The 16829-nt window shown below is 43.4% G+C and overlaps 1 long non-coding RNA gene across 1 annotated transcript; it reads left to right on the top strand.

The window, feature by feature from the left end:
- The first annotated feature begins 11948 nt into the window (after nucleotides 1-11948).
- Nucleotides 11949-14763, top strand: LOC144299911 (uncharacterized). Its single transcript, XR_013366557.1, has 2 exons — nucleotides 11949-12151; nucleotides 12869-14763. It is a non-coding gene; the product is annotated as an uncharacterized LOC144299911 (long non-coding RNA).
- Nucleotides 14764-16829: the final 2066 nt, after the last annotated feature.

Here is a 16829-nt window from a genome sequence, read left to right on the forward strand (position 1 = left end):
AATACCTCATAAAATATCTAATATCGAACTTCATAAATTACATCAATGCCTTTGAACAAACATCGAGTTCTTTTTAATAAATAAAACGTTCAAAATTATTTCCTGGAAGTGCATTTTAGACATTAATAACTGGCTTCAAATGAAATTCTGTTTCATAGCGATAAGCAAATGTAATTGCTGTAAACTAAAACAGTCTGTAAGGCTTACCTGCTCTAGAAAGGGAAGGAAATATTGAGCTAATGTAGCCATCAAGATATATAACCTGCTACTTCTTGAATAAACCAAATTCCATCCCTAAACACAGAGAGCTCAGAAATTCAGACCCAAGGACATAAATATCAGGTATTTCCTGGAATTAGTTTCATATGTTTTATACATTGCAGTTATCAATTGATCTGACACAGCATCCTAGCCAGTTTTAAAATTACATATCGTGCATCAGAAAAATATACATTTTCATGGCATCTGGTACTCTGTGTTATCAAAAGCATATAGTTATTTAAGTGAAAAAACTCAGTATTTCCACATCATTAAAAATAATAGCTCTGATAGTATAAATCTCTGTCCTATTCTTTACACCAGAGGTCAACAAACTTGGCCCATGGATCCAGTGCAGTTCACCACCTACTTTCTAAAGATTTTATTTATTTAGGAGAGATACAGAGAGAGAGAGAGAGGCAGAGACATGGGCAGAGGGAGGAGCAGGCTCCCCGCAAAGAGCCCGTTGAGGGACTCCATCCCCAGACCTGGGATCGCCTCCGGAGCCCAAGGCAGACGCTCAACCGCTGAGCCACCCAGGAGTCCCCACCACCTACTTTCATAGAGTCCACAAGTTAAGAATATTTTACTTTTTAAATGATTGGGGGCGGGGGGAAGCAGAAGAATGTTTTGTGGCATGTGAAAATTATATGAAATTCAAATTTCAGTGTCTGTAGGTAAAGTTTGATTGAAACTCAGCCTCTCCCATTCATTTGCATATTGTCTATGACTGCTTTCACTGCAGCAACAAAGCTGAGCTGTGGTGTCAGAGAACTCAGGATCTGCAAAATCTAAAATATTTACTATCTGGCCTTTTAGAGAGTACATTTGCCAGTCCCTGCCCAACACCATCCCCATCTCGACTCTCCACTCCACTAGGGACCATTTATTGCTCCAAGGTCTTCTTGAGTCTGCACTAGCCTAGTGAAAACTGATATGGCCGTAGGGTGAACTATATCCATGGAAACACTATATCCATGGAAACCCCAACCTGAGTTATTTATGATCAGATAAGCAGATCTCTCTTCCTCTTCCTCCCCTAACCCCTGCCCCCAAAGTTGTCCGAGTAAGTGAGCTCCATGAATTACCTTCACTATCTCCTTCACATTAACCTCGGGAGGCGCATATATGAATAAGCAGGGAAAACGCACACTATAGTTGGTAGGATGGGAAGCTAGTAAAATGCAAATCCTTTGGCCTTCAGGATCTATTATGATTACAGTGTTTATTATGATCACTTGGTAGATCTAGCCTGGCCCTCATTTACCCGACATCACTTTAAAAAGTTATTTTAACTTTCTTTTTTGAAAGCTTCACTTTCAAAATTACACAACCTACATAGGTGTTTTTTATAGAAAAATTTAAAAAAACACAAAAAAGATTAAAAGGACACATAGTCCCCAAGATAAATTACTATTGATATTTTCTTGCCTTGTCTTCTATGTATCTCGCCATACATTTATGAACTCTTTAAATCGGATGGGGTCATTCTATGTCCACAGTAGACTTCTACAGCATTGTACTAATGCCAACATATGGAGTCCTTTAATTTATTTAACCACTTCCCAATTGCTGGACATTTCAGTTATTTTCTAGTTCTTTTGTTGGCTTTTTTTTCTATGATAAATCATGTATGAATGAATATATTTAAAGATAATTGTTAGACAATATCCATGAAAATTTTCTTAGGACACATTTGAAAGACTAGTATTGTTGTCACCAAGCAGATACATATTGTAAAGACTGATGCATATTATAAAACTGCCCTTCACTTCAGCATTGTGTGATAGTGCCTGTTACACACACACACGCACACACACACACAAGTTCATTCAACATTTCTGAGGACCTACCATGTGCGAGGTACTTTCAAATTACTAGAAATATAAACAAAGAAATGTGGCAAAGAAAAAGACACACAAAAATACCATCTGTATTACCTATTAACATGTCTGTCCATCCATCTGTCAATCATCCATCCATCCACCCTTCCTCAATCTATCATTCATCCAACCACACATCCACTTACTTATGCATCCATGGATCTATCTAGCTGCTATATGTCCAAAATATATCATTTATCCCTTTCACTGCTGTCATCTGGGAAAGTTACCACCACTTTCCCTCAGACTGTTTCAGTCCCTTCAAACTATATTTCTGTGTTCCCATCTGTGTTCCCATCTGTGTTTCCCTTCTGTTCTATTCTCAACAGAGAGGCCAGATTTATTCTGCTAAAACAAAATCCTGTCATTTTCTACTTCAATCCTTCCAGTTGTTCCCATCAAACTCATAGTAAAAGCCAAGTGTTTATTATGACCCAATACTTCATATCTCAGACCTTGTCTCATACTTCTCTCTTTCTCTGCTCCAGCCACACTGGCCCCATCTTGCTCCTTGAACCCTCCAGGCACATTCATGCCTCGAGGACTTTGTACTTGTTATTCCTTTGTCTAGAATGCCCTTCTGTCAGATATCCTTAAGGATTCCTCACTCCCTTAGGTCTTTGCTTGAATCTCCGTTTTTTAGGGAGATCTTCTCTGATGGTCCTATTTAATATTGCCACCCCATTTCTACCCCAACATTTATATATCACTTCCTTATCTTTTTTATTTCCTCTTTAGCACTTACTACAATTTAACATATTACATATTTTGTTTATTGTCTCTTTAATCCACTTGAATATAGACAACTGATAAGGAGTTACTGAATGGATGGATGGATGATGGATAATGTGTGAATGGGTGGGTAGATGGATAATGGGTGGATGAAAGATGGATGGATGGATGAATGGATGGATAATGGGTGGGATGGATGATGGGTGGATGGATGGATCAATGGACTGGTGATGGGTGGATGGATAGAGGATGGGCAGATGAATGCTGAATTTATATGATAAAACATCCATACTATATAAGTAAATATATCAAAATCTTAGGAAGAATCAATGATATTCTTAGCTTCACCTAGAGAGGGTTGGCACAACATACTTCCTTTTCTAATTAAATTCAGCATTCTAGAGTGACTCATTCTCTCCCTCAAGAACCTAGGAGATAGACATTAATACACCAAATTTATAGAGGAACAAACTGAAATTCAGAGAATTTGCCACTCACCCAAGGTCAAACAGCTAGTAAGTAGCAGCACCAGTATTCCAAAATCCTATCTCATTTGAAATCTTCAGCTTAAATACTGTAACCCCAAAATTGGAAAGAATGTCCTCCAGCTTCAAATTCAGGGAAGAGGAAAGAAAAATTAACTTAAAAGGAGATTTTAAGGCTAGAAAAAGAAGGAAGGAAGAAAACAATTAGCCAGCTTCTTCATAATTAAAAAGAACAGAAGTGGGAAAAGGAGTTAATAAAGAGAACCACTTGAAAGGAGATAGAGATCTTTTCATATAAGATGACTCTTCTATGACAAAATGGAAACTGTGCATCCGCAGACGTCATGTCCTTTCTCCAAGGCTGCCGTTATTTATCTGCTTGAGCTCTTGTTTTTTCCCTTGCTTTAAAGTGAAGTGCGCAAACACTCTCACTTCAAAGGGAAAAATCCCCATAAATGTCATTTTACTGCCGGCCCAGAAGAATAGCATCAGCAGACCCTGAGAGTGGGGCGGGGTATAGGGACCCCAGGCATGTCCGTGATTAAGACAGAGAGAAATCTCTGGCTGCCCCTTAAAGAAGAGAGGGCAAACTCAAATGAACCCAACTGAGCACATGCCCACGGCAGCTAAGTACATAGCTGCGTAAGTTCAAATCCCAAATATGCCTTTCTTTAGCTACACAAGTCTCTCAACAATGCTGAGCTTTGGTTTCTCCATCTTTAAGATGGGACTGATTTAATAGTAGCTACTGCAAGGAGTCATTGTGAGAATTCTTTAAATGAACAAATGGAAAATGCCTAGCATAGTGCCTGGCATGTAAGTCCCTAGCAACTAGTAGCTGTTGTCTTTGGGTATCTCTTATATGGATGGAGCTGGGTCTTTTTGTCATGCCATTGCTTGTATCTCCTTTCTTCTTCCCCTTCTGGGAATATAGAAGTTAATGTCTTAAGACCATGAGGAAAGTCCGAGAGAATCACAGCAACTCCAAGAGAATCCTTTTGGCTTATTGAGCCAATGCCAAGAACCACCTACTAACAGACCTCTTGTTATGTGGGTGGTTTAGGCCACCAGAGTCAAGTTTCCTACCATGTGCAGTCATTTGCATCCCTAGCTAATATAAACTTGAGAGAGAGAAGTTCCTAGCCTTAGTCCTGGAATCTCAACTCCAGCCAGCCTAGATGTATTTGAGAGTACTTCCAGTTTGTGGAAAATGTTGATTCCTGCTTTACCAGTAGCCAGAAATTAAGCAGAAAGACAGCCTAAGGGTGCTTAAAGCCAAGATTAACATAACAAGATGGGACAAATCATCCATCTGTTCTTGGTGCCTTTTCAGTTCATCTTGCTTGTGTTATCCCAGAGACTTTAGTGATGTGACCTGGCCTGGTCTCTGACTTACTATAAGGAATTAGGAGAGTTGTGGATCTGCCTAAGCAAGGTCACTGAAATGATACATCATTGAATGGATAGGTCATGGAGTGGGTCATGTGGACTGGCCAAGGGAAACCGATACCTTGATGGAAAGGAAATCATGACTTCAATATCTTCTGCCCTCCTCGACACCATGGTGGAATAGAGATTGATTTTATTCAGGGGCCTGGCAAGACCCTCACAGACTCAGTAGAATTGTCCAAACAATTTCCCTCCTCAACTAGCTCAGCTATAGCAGGAAGTTCATAGATCTTTGGGTACCTCAACCACATTTACATTGCTTGTTTAATCTACTCCAATTTCCCCCAAAGCTAAAGCACATATCTATTTCAGATGAATTTCTTTATACTCTTGCTGTAGAGAAAATTCTTTCCACCATTACTGTCCTTAATCATTCACTCATGGATGCATGAGTTGACCAATTGGTTGACTGAGTCCATTAACATTTATTGAGCACCTACTATAGGCCAGATTCTACATGGAATGGAATTTCAAGAATGACAAGTGACACATTCCTGCTTCAGTAAGGCCTCAACATTCTGGATTCCATTCATTTCCCACACCAAACCTTCCTCAAAATTCATCTGGGGAAACATCTTTTTAATCTTTTTATTCCATAATTTGCCACCTGGTTGAGATTTGTATTGCTTTTGCTTCAAGAGAATCTGATTGCAGTTGTTCCAACAGTTTTTCTAAGTCACTCTACAAATGCATGTTAAAAAATATCTTGGCAAGTATACGGTTTTCATTGGAGAATTCTACATTATTTCATTATGTTTTCACAGACAGCAGAATGTATGGCATGAGATCGAGCACAAAACTCTTATAGTAGCTTTGGAAGATAGGGGACAAATTGCCTTGCTTAGGACATATGACCACACTACCACCTGGTGGTAATGTTGCACCTGAAGCCATTGAATAAGGATGGCTGAGTTACCCCAAACCTGAATTTCTGGCAAAACTCATGAATTGGAAAGACATTCTTCATGGATGAAGCTAGAAGGGCAACGGAGCCCATGTGGGACCATATATTGGGGATCTGTAGAAATGCAGATCAATACTCTTCAATTATGATCTCCAACTGCCATATTAGTGGCAAATAATAACTGTTCACATATGAAAGCTTTTCATAAACCTGACTTGGGATCTGCGTTACTTTTGTCCCTTTTTCACAAGTGAAAAAGGTGAGGCTCAAAGAGGTTATGGAACTGCTTAGGGTAGAGTTAGCAACGTAGAGAAACCAGGGTTCAAATTCACATCGTCTAATGCATCAACGTGTACTCTCTGCATTTAGGAAGAATATCATTCTAGTGTTGGGTGCCATATGAAGTTAGAAATCAGCAGCATGTGTCAATGTTGTATCAGAGCACACCAATATCCAGGCAAGTATATGGAATAAAGAACCAAATACGTAGCATGTCACCATCATATGAACACATAGACTAACACTGGTTGAGTATACACAGGACAGAATGGCCTTGTCTTAGGTCAGCTAAGATTCCACAGAAGCAGAGCCTGAGACAAGGATTTGGATGCAAGTGATTTATCAAGAGTGTTCTCCAGAGAAACCTATGCCAGGCCGAGAGAAGCAAGACAGGAAAGTGGAAGAAGTCAACCAAGAATGTGGTTTCTGGTGAAGCCAAAACAAACTTCAGCTTGATCGCCTAGGCAGCTCTAAAGTGTGAACTGCATCGCAGAATTGTTCCACCTTGAGAACAAGGAGGCTTAGCTTTCATACCCTATGACAAGCCAGTCACTGACTGTGGGAACACAACTCTAGAAAGGAACATAAACTCATGGCACCTTCAGGTAAGGTGGTTCCAGTCACCCAAAAGCAATTCTCTGAAGGCTGAAAATATGAGATATTAATGGCAAAACACAGGACAGCTGGGAAACGGGCGTAATGAACTAGCAAAAGGGATCCCAGGGGATCTGGTAGGGTACCAACAGAGGGCACCCTTGCTCATTCTCTTTCTGTCACAGTGGCTTCCACAAAGTTCTTCAAATGTACCCACATACATCCACCCCAGGACCTTTGCAATTGGGGTTCCCTCTGTCTGGATGTTCTTTTTGCTCACCTCCTTCAGGTTCTTGGCCCACATGTCATTTTCTCAGTAAGGTAAAGCTTACTTAGGTAAGGCTTATCCAACTATCATATTCAAAACTGAAACAACACACACACACACACACACACACACACCTTTTTCCATCTTTATTTTTCTTTGTGGTATATATTACCATCTCATACATCCATAGTTTATGTATTTATTTTGTGTACTATTTCCTTGAACTAGTATGTAAAATCTGAGCAGGCAGGTGTTTTGGTTCACCTTGTTCACTGTTATGTACCTAGTAGCATCTAGAGCAAGCAAGTGGCACATAGTAAATGCTCCAAAAATATTTGTTGATCGAATGAATGAAGACATGAATATTTAATGGAACATTGCTCTTGTTTAATGAGAAAATACATTTGTTTAAAAAAAAAAAAACATAATACAGGGCACCTGGGTGGCTCAGTGTCTGAGCATCTGCCTTTGGCTCAGGTAGTGATCCTGGGGTGTTGGGATCGAGTCCTGCATCAGGCTCTTCACAGGAAGCCTGCTTCTCCCTCTGCCTTTCTCTCTGCCTCTCTCTCTGTGTCTCTCGTGAATCAATGAATAAAGTGTAAACAAAATTAAAAACTAAAAACATAATACATGAATATATACCCAGTATGAGTTCAACTACACAAAATAAATATGTAGCTATGCATAGGAAAAGACTGAAAGGGAATTCAGCAAAATGTGAATGGTGGCTTAATTTAGTGGCAGTGGCATTAACGGTTATTATATTCTTCTCAGTGCTTTTCTGTGTGGTACAATTTTCCAATGTGGTCATGTATAATATGCTTTAGCAGGAGAAAATGCTTCATTTTATCTTGTAAAAAATAAGAATTGAGGGGCATCTGGGAGGCTCAGTTGGTTGAACATCTGACTCTTGATTTCAGCTCAGGTCATGATCTTGGAGTTGTGGGATCGAGCCCGAGACAGGCTCCATCCATGCTCAGTGAGAAGTAGGATTCTCTCTCTTCCTCCTCCTCCTCCTCCTCCTCCTCCTCCTCCTCCCACCACCACCACCACCACTGCCACCCCCCCCCCCACCACCTCACTGGTACACTCTCTCATTCTCTCTCTCAAATAAATAAATAAAAATTGAAACATGAAGGACTTTTGGCAGATTAATCAGTTGGGTGATGATTCCCACAAGAGAAGAGACAACATATAAGTGCCTAGTGTGTGTGCCTCACTGTGGTGTGTCGTGAAGACAGATACACTCTCGTGTTACACTGTGTTCAGGCACAGTGCCTGGCTTGAAGCAGTGCTCATCAGGAGTCCAGGTATGGGAAGAGGAGAGGAAGGGAGGAAGAGAGAGATGAAGGAAGGCAGAGAGGGAGGGAGGATGGGGGGGAGGAAGAAGGAAAGAAACCCATCAATCAAAATCCTGCACTCTATCCTGTTGTGGTCTGAAGGTTTCTGCCCTGGGTTCCTGGGTGAGATGGGGCTGCCAAGAATGGCTAATCGTTGGGCAGGGACAAGAGCAGCAGTCATCCGTTGAGCTCTGATTGTGTGTCAGATCCCGGACGGAGCAGCCACTGAGCACAAGTGACATCAGCACCCTGAGACTGTGGAGTCCTCTTACCCAATGGGATAGTTACATTAATGCCACCCTTAACATCTGTTTGTCCACACAATAAACTGATGAGACAGACATTATTCACCCCAATTTCAAAATGAAAACACGGAGGCAACGAGAGAGTATAAACCACCTGCCCAAAGTCACACACTTGCTTCGGCCCGCTCCCTCTGGGCGGGTACCTGGGTCTGAAAGCAGACCCTGGGAAGAGGGGGAGAGGCCACAGACATGCTGGGCCTGAGGCCACGGACCTGGTTCTCTGCGCTTGGATGGTGAGCAGACGTCTTTGTATCTCCAGACCCCGGGGAGTGAAATCGTCCATGTTCAAGAGCCTGCAGTTCACCCAAGGTCAGAGTAATTGCGCATGATTAATGGTTGATCCTTCGTGAAAGCCCTGCACAAAAGCTCCAAACCGACTTAGTCGTAATTTCATACTCCTCCCAGTCCATTTAGAAGAGCAGAGCTTTATTTCCTCTCTGCACAGCAAAGAAATCAGAATCTTCAGCTCTGGAAAAGAGCTTTTAAACCCCTGATTCACGGCCCGTGGTTTCCCAGGGCCAGTACCAGACATCACGGATGACCGTGTCTGGCTGTCTAGGTAACAGTGAAGGGTAGGGGGGCGTCATAATAGAAAGAGGGAACATTGGCAGAGTGCTCGCCTGCCTGTGACATGAATGAACTCCTCAAATCCAGTATGCGATGATTGTTTCCATTTTATAGACAAGGAAACTGAGGCATGAGAGCATAAGTAGTTTCAGGCCATGCCGCTTATAAATGGAGATTTGAACCCAGGGAGTCTGGCTCCAGAAGCAGATCTTAAGGAAGCCCCGTCTGGCTTCATGTTTTAGGACAGGCTCCAGGGGTTATTAGTGAAATCAACTGACTCTTCACCTGGTTGGTAATTAAGTGTAAAAATGAGAGACTCCTAACTCTGGGAAACGAACAAGGGGTAGTGGAAGGGGAGGCGGACAAGGGGATGGGGTGACTGGGTGACAGGCACTGAGGGGGGCACTTGATGGGATGAGCACTAGGTGTTATACTATATGTTGGCAAATTGAATTACAATTTAAAAAATGCAATAAATAAATAAATAAATAAAAATAAAAAAAATATAAGTGTGAAAATGGCTCCTTTGCAACAATGCCACCACCCCAGCTGACACCCCTCCAGCAGCTTGCATCACATCACCCACCTGTCCTCAACCCCAAGACACGCACAAACCACTCCTGAGGTCTCAGCCAATGCCCTCTTACCTTCGGTTTTCCCAAGTGCAACATGCTTTTTCAGCCCTCCATGCCCGGCATGCTGGATTTGCCCTGCTCTCACCCACTTACCAAGTCCTCCTCACCCTCCTGAGCCAGGCTGAGCATGTCTCCCCACCAATAGGTGATGATGAGTGGATGAAAACAAATGTTAAATCCAAAATTACTAACTGACATCCTGAGATCTGGATGTGGCCCTCAAGTGGGGGGTTTTGTTTTGACCATACCATGCTTTTAAAACAATTGAATTCATCACCTATATTTTCAAAAGTAGCAGATTTCACACCAAATAATGTGGACTTCTGGTAGCTCTACAAAAGCCACAAGATCTGACAACATGGACCTAAAACCCTGCCCGACAACAGTTAGTGGACCTGGGCAGTGGCTGTCCCCTTCGGAGTGGACAGGGGCCCTCCAGATCATCAAAGTCCCCTCCACGCCCTGCCCCTGTCCACTTCGCGCCTGTAATACCCTCTGGCCCCTGGAGGTCTGGGAGTTTCAAGCCCTGCTCTAAAGATTCTGCAAAACGGGAGTTTGGGAGCAGAGAAAGAGCAGCCTTTGGGAAGTGTTCTGAATCTGAATCATCCTTCCCATTCTGTGGTCAGCTGCCAGCCTTGCCCTCTACAGGATTTATTATATAAGCAATCAGACTGTCAGTTCCAGAAAAGCATCGAAAAGGAAGGCCATACTCCATTCCTTCATTTATTTCCCAAATATCTGTGTATCCCCTCCATGTGCAAGGAATTGTGTCTAATTGACATACATTTCAAGGAAGCTGCCTCTAGTTCTTTAACTCTTTATCTTTTCCACTAAAGCCTTTAAAATGTAGCTTCTCCATGATATCTGCATCCATGTTCCTCCTCATGAGGAATTTTGTCTCTTGTGAATGGACCAGTAAAGACATCCCCTGCTGGCTCCCGTGGCAGCATGGTTGGCTCCTGATCTCTGCTGTTCTGAGGCTCTGGGTCTCAGCTAACACACACACCTCACTCTCATGTGTCCTCGGAGCAGGGAATACAGCATCAGGCTCCAGCCCAAGTCTGGACCTTCTGGCAAGGCCTCATTACAGCCTCCCATGCCTGTGCAGAAGGTGTGGCTCCCCTGTCCCAAACCTAGGCTGGTAACTTTTATTGGGGCTCAGGCTTTAACTGGAGATTTGAAAGAGGTGGGGGTTTGATGCAAGGCAGCTGGAATGCCGGTCTACATGGGTAATGATAGTCAAAGTCTCCAAAAGGAAAACAGTGGGTTCTCCAGACAGACCTGCTTGGGGCCCTAGTGCCCAAGAGAGGGAGGGAGGAAGGAGGCTCTTCCCAGTTGCCCTCTGATCTTTGAACCTGGGCCTGGCATCTCCATAAAGAAGCAATAGCGAACCCATCAAGCTGAGGTGACCTGTCAACACCACCACAGATATCCCAGCCAGCCAGATGCTCACAGCCCTGAGTGTGATCTCGGGGTTATGAGATTGGTCCTTGCATTGGATGTGGAGCCTGCCTAAGATTCTCTCTCCCTATCCCTCTGCCCCTACCCCTTCCATCTCCAAAAACAATAGCAGCAACAACAAACAAACAAAAACTCAACGATAAGAAAGTGAGCAACCAGATTAAAAAATGAACGAAAGACACCTCATCGCAGAAGATGCCCAGATGGCAAACAAGCATTTAAAAAGACAGTCAACCGCATATGTCAATAGGGAATTGCAAGTTAAAGCAACAATGAGGTACCACTGCATACTTATTAGAATGGCCAAAGTCCAAAACACTAACACCAAATGCTGGGGAGAATGTGGAGCAACAGGAACACATCCATGGCTGGTGGGAACGAAAAATGGAACAGCCACTTTGGAAGGCAGTTTGGAGCGTCTCTTACAAGGCTAAATATGCTCTTACCATACAATCCAGTGATTGTGCTCTTTGGTATTCACCCAAAGGAGTTCAAAACTTTTGTCCATAAAAAACCCTGCATACGGATATTTGTAGCAGCTTTGTTCATAGTTGCCCAAACTTGGAAGCAACCCATATATTCTCCAGTAGGTGAATGGATAAATAAACAGTGGTACATCCAGATAATAAATATCATCCAGCACTAAAACGAAATGAGCTATCAAGACATGAAAATATATGGAAGAATCTCGAATGCTTATTATTAAGTGAAAGGAGCCAATCGGAGAAGGCCGTGGGATTCCAACTATAGGACATTCTGAAAAAGGCAACACTATGGAGACAGTAAACAGATCAGTGGTTACCGGGGGTGATAAAGGAAGAGAAGATGAATTGGAAGCACAGAGGATTTTTAGGGCAGGGAAGCTCTTCTACATGGCTACACCTCACACGACTGCCCATACATCACGCGATTGCCCGAACCCATAGAATGACAACACCAAGGGTGAACCGAAATGTAAACTATAGACTTTGGGTGATAATGACGCGTCAATGTAAGTTCGTCGACTGTTGATAGTGGAGGAGACCCTGTATGTGTGGGGAGCGGGGCGTGGGGTCTATGGGAACTCTTTGTACTCTCTGCTCAACTTTGCTGTAAACCTAAAATTGCTCTCAAAAAATCCAGTTTACTAATTTAAAACATTTAAAAAAGAAATCATGACCTTCCAAACACATTGATAGCATCCCTCTCGGGGCCCTGGAAGGTATCTGTATGGTGAGGGATCCTAAAGCTGAAGCATCATTAGCGTCTTCTTTTAAGAAGATGTGTAACTAAGTCGAACAGCTCTGGGACTCAGCATGACTAAAGCTGAGTAAATACGTGTCTCTGGTGACGAAGGCAGGAACGTGTAAGCATGTCAGACCTGTGAGCTAACTGCAAGGAGTCTTGCAGAACGCTATGTTCGCAGACAGCAGGGAAAGCCAGCTATTTGTTGGATCAATTAGCCAGAGGATGGTAGAGAGTTTCTACTGTCATTGCTAACATCTGATGAGCTTCTACTACATATCAGACCATGCTAAGTGCTTTATCTAGCAACACTTCAGAGACAAGAAATTGAGGCTCAGAGAAGTGACCTGTGTTCCTGAAGCCTGCCTTCAGATATTCTGTGAAGCTGGGATTCAAAAAATGGTGCCCTTGGCTCCCCTGAAACATGTGGCCTTCATCCAGGACTTCGGGCGATACATTTTTCCCTCTTTTTCATTGTTTGCAGGATGTAATAGGATCCACTGTGAAGTCTTCCCTGAGGCTGTGCATATAAAAATAAGAATGAAACCAGGGGACAGAGAGCTCCTTTTAATTGTGAGATGTTATATGCATTTGTCAGAGTCCAATCAGAAAGTAGAAACCACGAAAGGTCTTTTAAGCAGAAGGAGTTTGATTGAGGGAACTGACTGCCCAGAGGATGGAGGGACTGAGAAGCAAACCAGAGCTGGTGAGAACAAGATGCTCTCACTCTCCTCGGATGGAGGCACAGCGAGAGAAGGTTGCTTTGCCAGAGCCAGAAGCTGGCGCACTCGGGAGGTGGGAGAGCCCCGGAAAGGGCTGCCCGTGGGGCTGAGACAGTAGAGGAAGGAGCACTCTCGGAGCAGGAAAGAGAGGCAGCAGCCGCAGGAGATGCTGTGGAAGCAGCGATGGGATAGAAATACCCCAGATGTTCCCCTTCTCCATCTCTTCCATTGTCTCGGAACCCTTCCTCTGGCCAACCCTTCCTGGGAGGCCGGGAAACCACACCCCATCAATGCAAGATAATTTTACTATAGGAGACAACTGCAGCCTCCTGATTAAGCAGAAGAGGAGGGCAAGACACAGAATTCCAGAATCCTATACACTCTTTCTTCTCCACGTGGCTTGAACAAACAGGTGAGACCAAAGTTAACCAGGATATCTTACATTTCTGGACCAAATCTTGACTCCACAAAAATGATGGGGTGGAGGAGTAGCTAAGGAAAGAGATGGGTAGCTTATACATTCTTCTCTGCCTTAAACCAAGCATCAAAGGGCTAGCTCTCCAAGGGCAGGATTTATTTCCATCTTAAAATAGAGAGAAGCCTCAGGACTGGTGGAAGTGGTCTGCCCCCTGCAGAGGGGCCTCTGGTGAGGTTTGTAGAGCTCCATCCCAGAGACCAGGAATGACGTTGTCCTCCTGGCTCCCTTGATCCATCAGAAACTGACAGCCTTCTTGTCCAGCAGTCAGCTGCCTCCTGCTTCAGGGTGTCTGTGGGAGGAAGCAAAGAGCGCCAGCCAGAAGCCACTATTCCTACTTCTCCCTTCATCAGTGCCCTGCCCTGGATTCTATCTCAAGATGCAAATGCAGCCCCAGAAATGCACTCTCCGCCTCTTAGCGCCACTGCTCCGCCAGGCCCAGTATTCATAAATGGCCTCTGAGTCCAGGACTGTCTGTCCCCACCTGCCTCAGGAGCCCTCCAGTTCTTCCTGATGTAGCCGCGAGGACCATGTTCGGCTCCTTGGGCCGAGTGCCCTCTCCTCCCTGGAGCTGGAATGCCCTACAACTCCTATTGGTCAGGTTAGCACTGACTCACATCACAGCAGTAAATAAATGTCACTTCCTCAGGGCACTCCTCTTCTGACCACCTTCCTAAAGTGGTCTGCGTTTCATAGCACCTTGCACTTGTCCTACTTGTTACATGCTGTTTTTACTATTCATGTAATTACCTAGACCGGGGGTCAGCAAACAATAACCAGTGGGCCAATCCAATCTACCACCACTTCCTATAAATAAGTTTTATTGGGACACAGTCACGTCCATTCATTTGCATATGGTCTACGGTGGCCTTCACACAGCAATGACTGAGTCAAGTAGTTGCAACAGAGACCTAATGGTCAGAGATCTTTCTAAATGTACATCATCTAAAATTAAAATTGCAAGCCTTCTTTGTGTCTTTCTATTGGCTTCAGAAAAGCATCCCAACACGTCAGCCTTACACAATAAGCCCTGCCAGACCTGGTTTCTGCTTGCTTTGCAAAGCTGCAGGTGCTGAAGGTTTGGGAGATTGGAATGGAGGAAACTGATATTTGACAATCACTGAGTCATGCCAAGCTCTGTGCTAGGTGCTTCGTGCTTAGTCTGGTCCTGGTACATCCCCTTATCTGTTCACACTAGAATTGGGTCTTATAACATTTATTGTTGCTCTTTGATATATTTTTCAGAAAATAATGTCAACCATTTCTGTTCTATCAAAGATTTTAATTGATAACTATCTTTGTTTCTCAATAAGCAGACTGTGGGCCATTTTTTTTCCTGTGGCCATTGCATTTTAGGTGTCTTATCTTTAAGATATTTTAACCCATAGCAGCTGACTATCTTCAATGAGTGAAGCTCCAGATCCTCAAAACATGTTAAATCCTTTAGACCTAGGTCTAGTTACATGTGATGAAAAACCCAAAATATGGCTTAAGCAAAGTAGAAATTTGCTTTGTCACATAATTTAGTCCAGAGGCAAACAGTCCAGACTGATATGGCAGTTTTACAATCCACAGGGACCCAAGCTACTTTCTCTTACTGCTTTACTTTTCTTGGTTCCCACCTCATAGTCCGAGATGGCTGCTTGAGCTCCATCCTTATGTCCACATCCCACCCACACTGAAGGAGGAAGGGAAGAAGAGGCAGAGGGTTTGTCCCAGCTGTCTTTTAAGGACATTATTCATACAATATTACCTCTAAAATCTCAATGGCCAGAGCCCTATTACCACACTTTGATGTAAGGGAGGCTGGGAAATGGAACCTTTATTTCAGAGATCCAGTCCCCAGCTAAACATGGAGCTTCTGTTACTAAAGAAGGGAGAGCGAATGGACATGCTGGAAGACCACTAGTCTCTGCCACAGATATTCAGCTATTTCACATTGCCACTGGCCAGACGATATTTATGTTCTTTATATGAAAACAAATCAAGACCAAACTTAAGTTAAAAACTGTGCAATGAACAATCGAGTTATTCTGTTCAATCATCCATCCACTTGTTCATTCATTCAATAAACATCTATGTAGCTTCTATTCTAATCCGGGCACTGGGCAAGATACAGGATGCAAGAATTAAATAGAAATGGGAAGAACAGATTCCTGAACTTCTTCCTAAGGCTAATTATTATTATTATTATTATTATTATTTTCTTCCTAAGATTTTTCTTAAATGGGACAAGGGGTATTTTAATGAACAAGGCCATTTATCATGAAAGTGCACATACAGAATAACAATAAAAACCAGCACCTCGACTGAGGAGCGCTTAAAGCACCAAGTTCCCCTGTCAACTGTGATGTTCTAAAGTCTTCAGGGGTCTCCAGACTGGGCTGTCTAGAGCTCTTCTCCCCGGGGAAACTCTACATGGCCTGCTCAGCCTCCTCCCCCACACGTCCAAGGACAAAATCCAGCCGGGGGGCCTCTGAAAGGCAGAGATATTTATGCCATATCCAGAAGACCAAATCTAAGAGACAAAGCTGATGCCACTTGAAAGGAATCAGAGTAGGATCTCCGGAGATTAAGGAAATGACACTGACCAAGTTGCAAAGGGGAAAAGGGTGAGAAGAAGTACATACTAAAGCAGCTGGACCATCCGTTATTTTGATTTGTCCTTTCCTTAAAAAAATTTTTCAAAGAGAATTAAAGGAGATGAATTAGCCCCCAACAACTTCAGGAATATTAATCCATCTTGCATTGGCATTGACACCAGTCTCTGTAGGGTTGGGGTAACGCGAAGAGAAAGCTACAGATGTGCCTCTGTCCCCCCACCACGTCCCCTGCCCTGTGCCCCTGCCTCTCGCCTCTGGCCACTTTCCCTTTCATGCTTTTGTTTGACATATAGGAAAGAATCATGAGGTGTTGAGTATCATTAACTTCCAAACACCTAGGAAATCAGTAGGAAAGTGCAAACACTGCGGACCCCGACCGTCTCCGCAAATGATCTGTCCTCAAGTCCTCCCCTCTAGAGATGAAAAGAAGGAATTTGGCAGGCTGACAGTCTCAAGGAGAGAGGGCTGAATGAACAGGAGGGAGACAGACAGAATAAATGAAAATATGATTGACTTCTTACCTCGGCCCAGCTCACACATGGTTCTGAGCATTTAATAAACAGGTTGACACTCTGAGTTCCCCTCATTAGGGGAACACGGAGACCTGGACTATCATAAATCAGAAAGCCAGGTTATCAAAGCTTG

This window comes from Canis aureus, chromosome 27 (genome assembly GCF_053574225.1).
Source record: "Canis aureus isolate CA01 chromosome 27, VMU_Caureus_v.1.0, whole genome shotgun sequence".
NCBI classification, from domain to species: domain Eukaryota; kingdom Metazoa; phylum Chordata; class Mammalia; order Carnivora; family Canidae; genus Canis; species Canis aureus.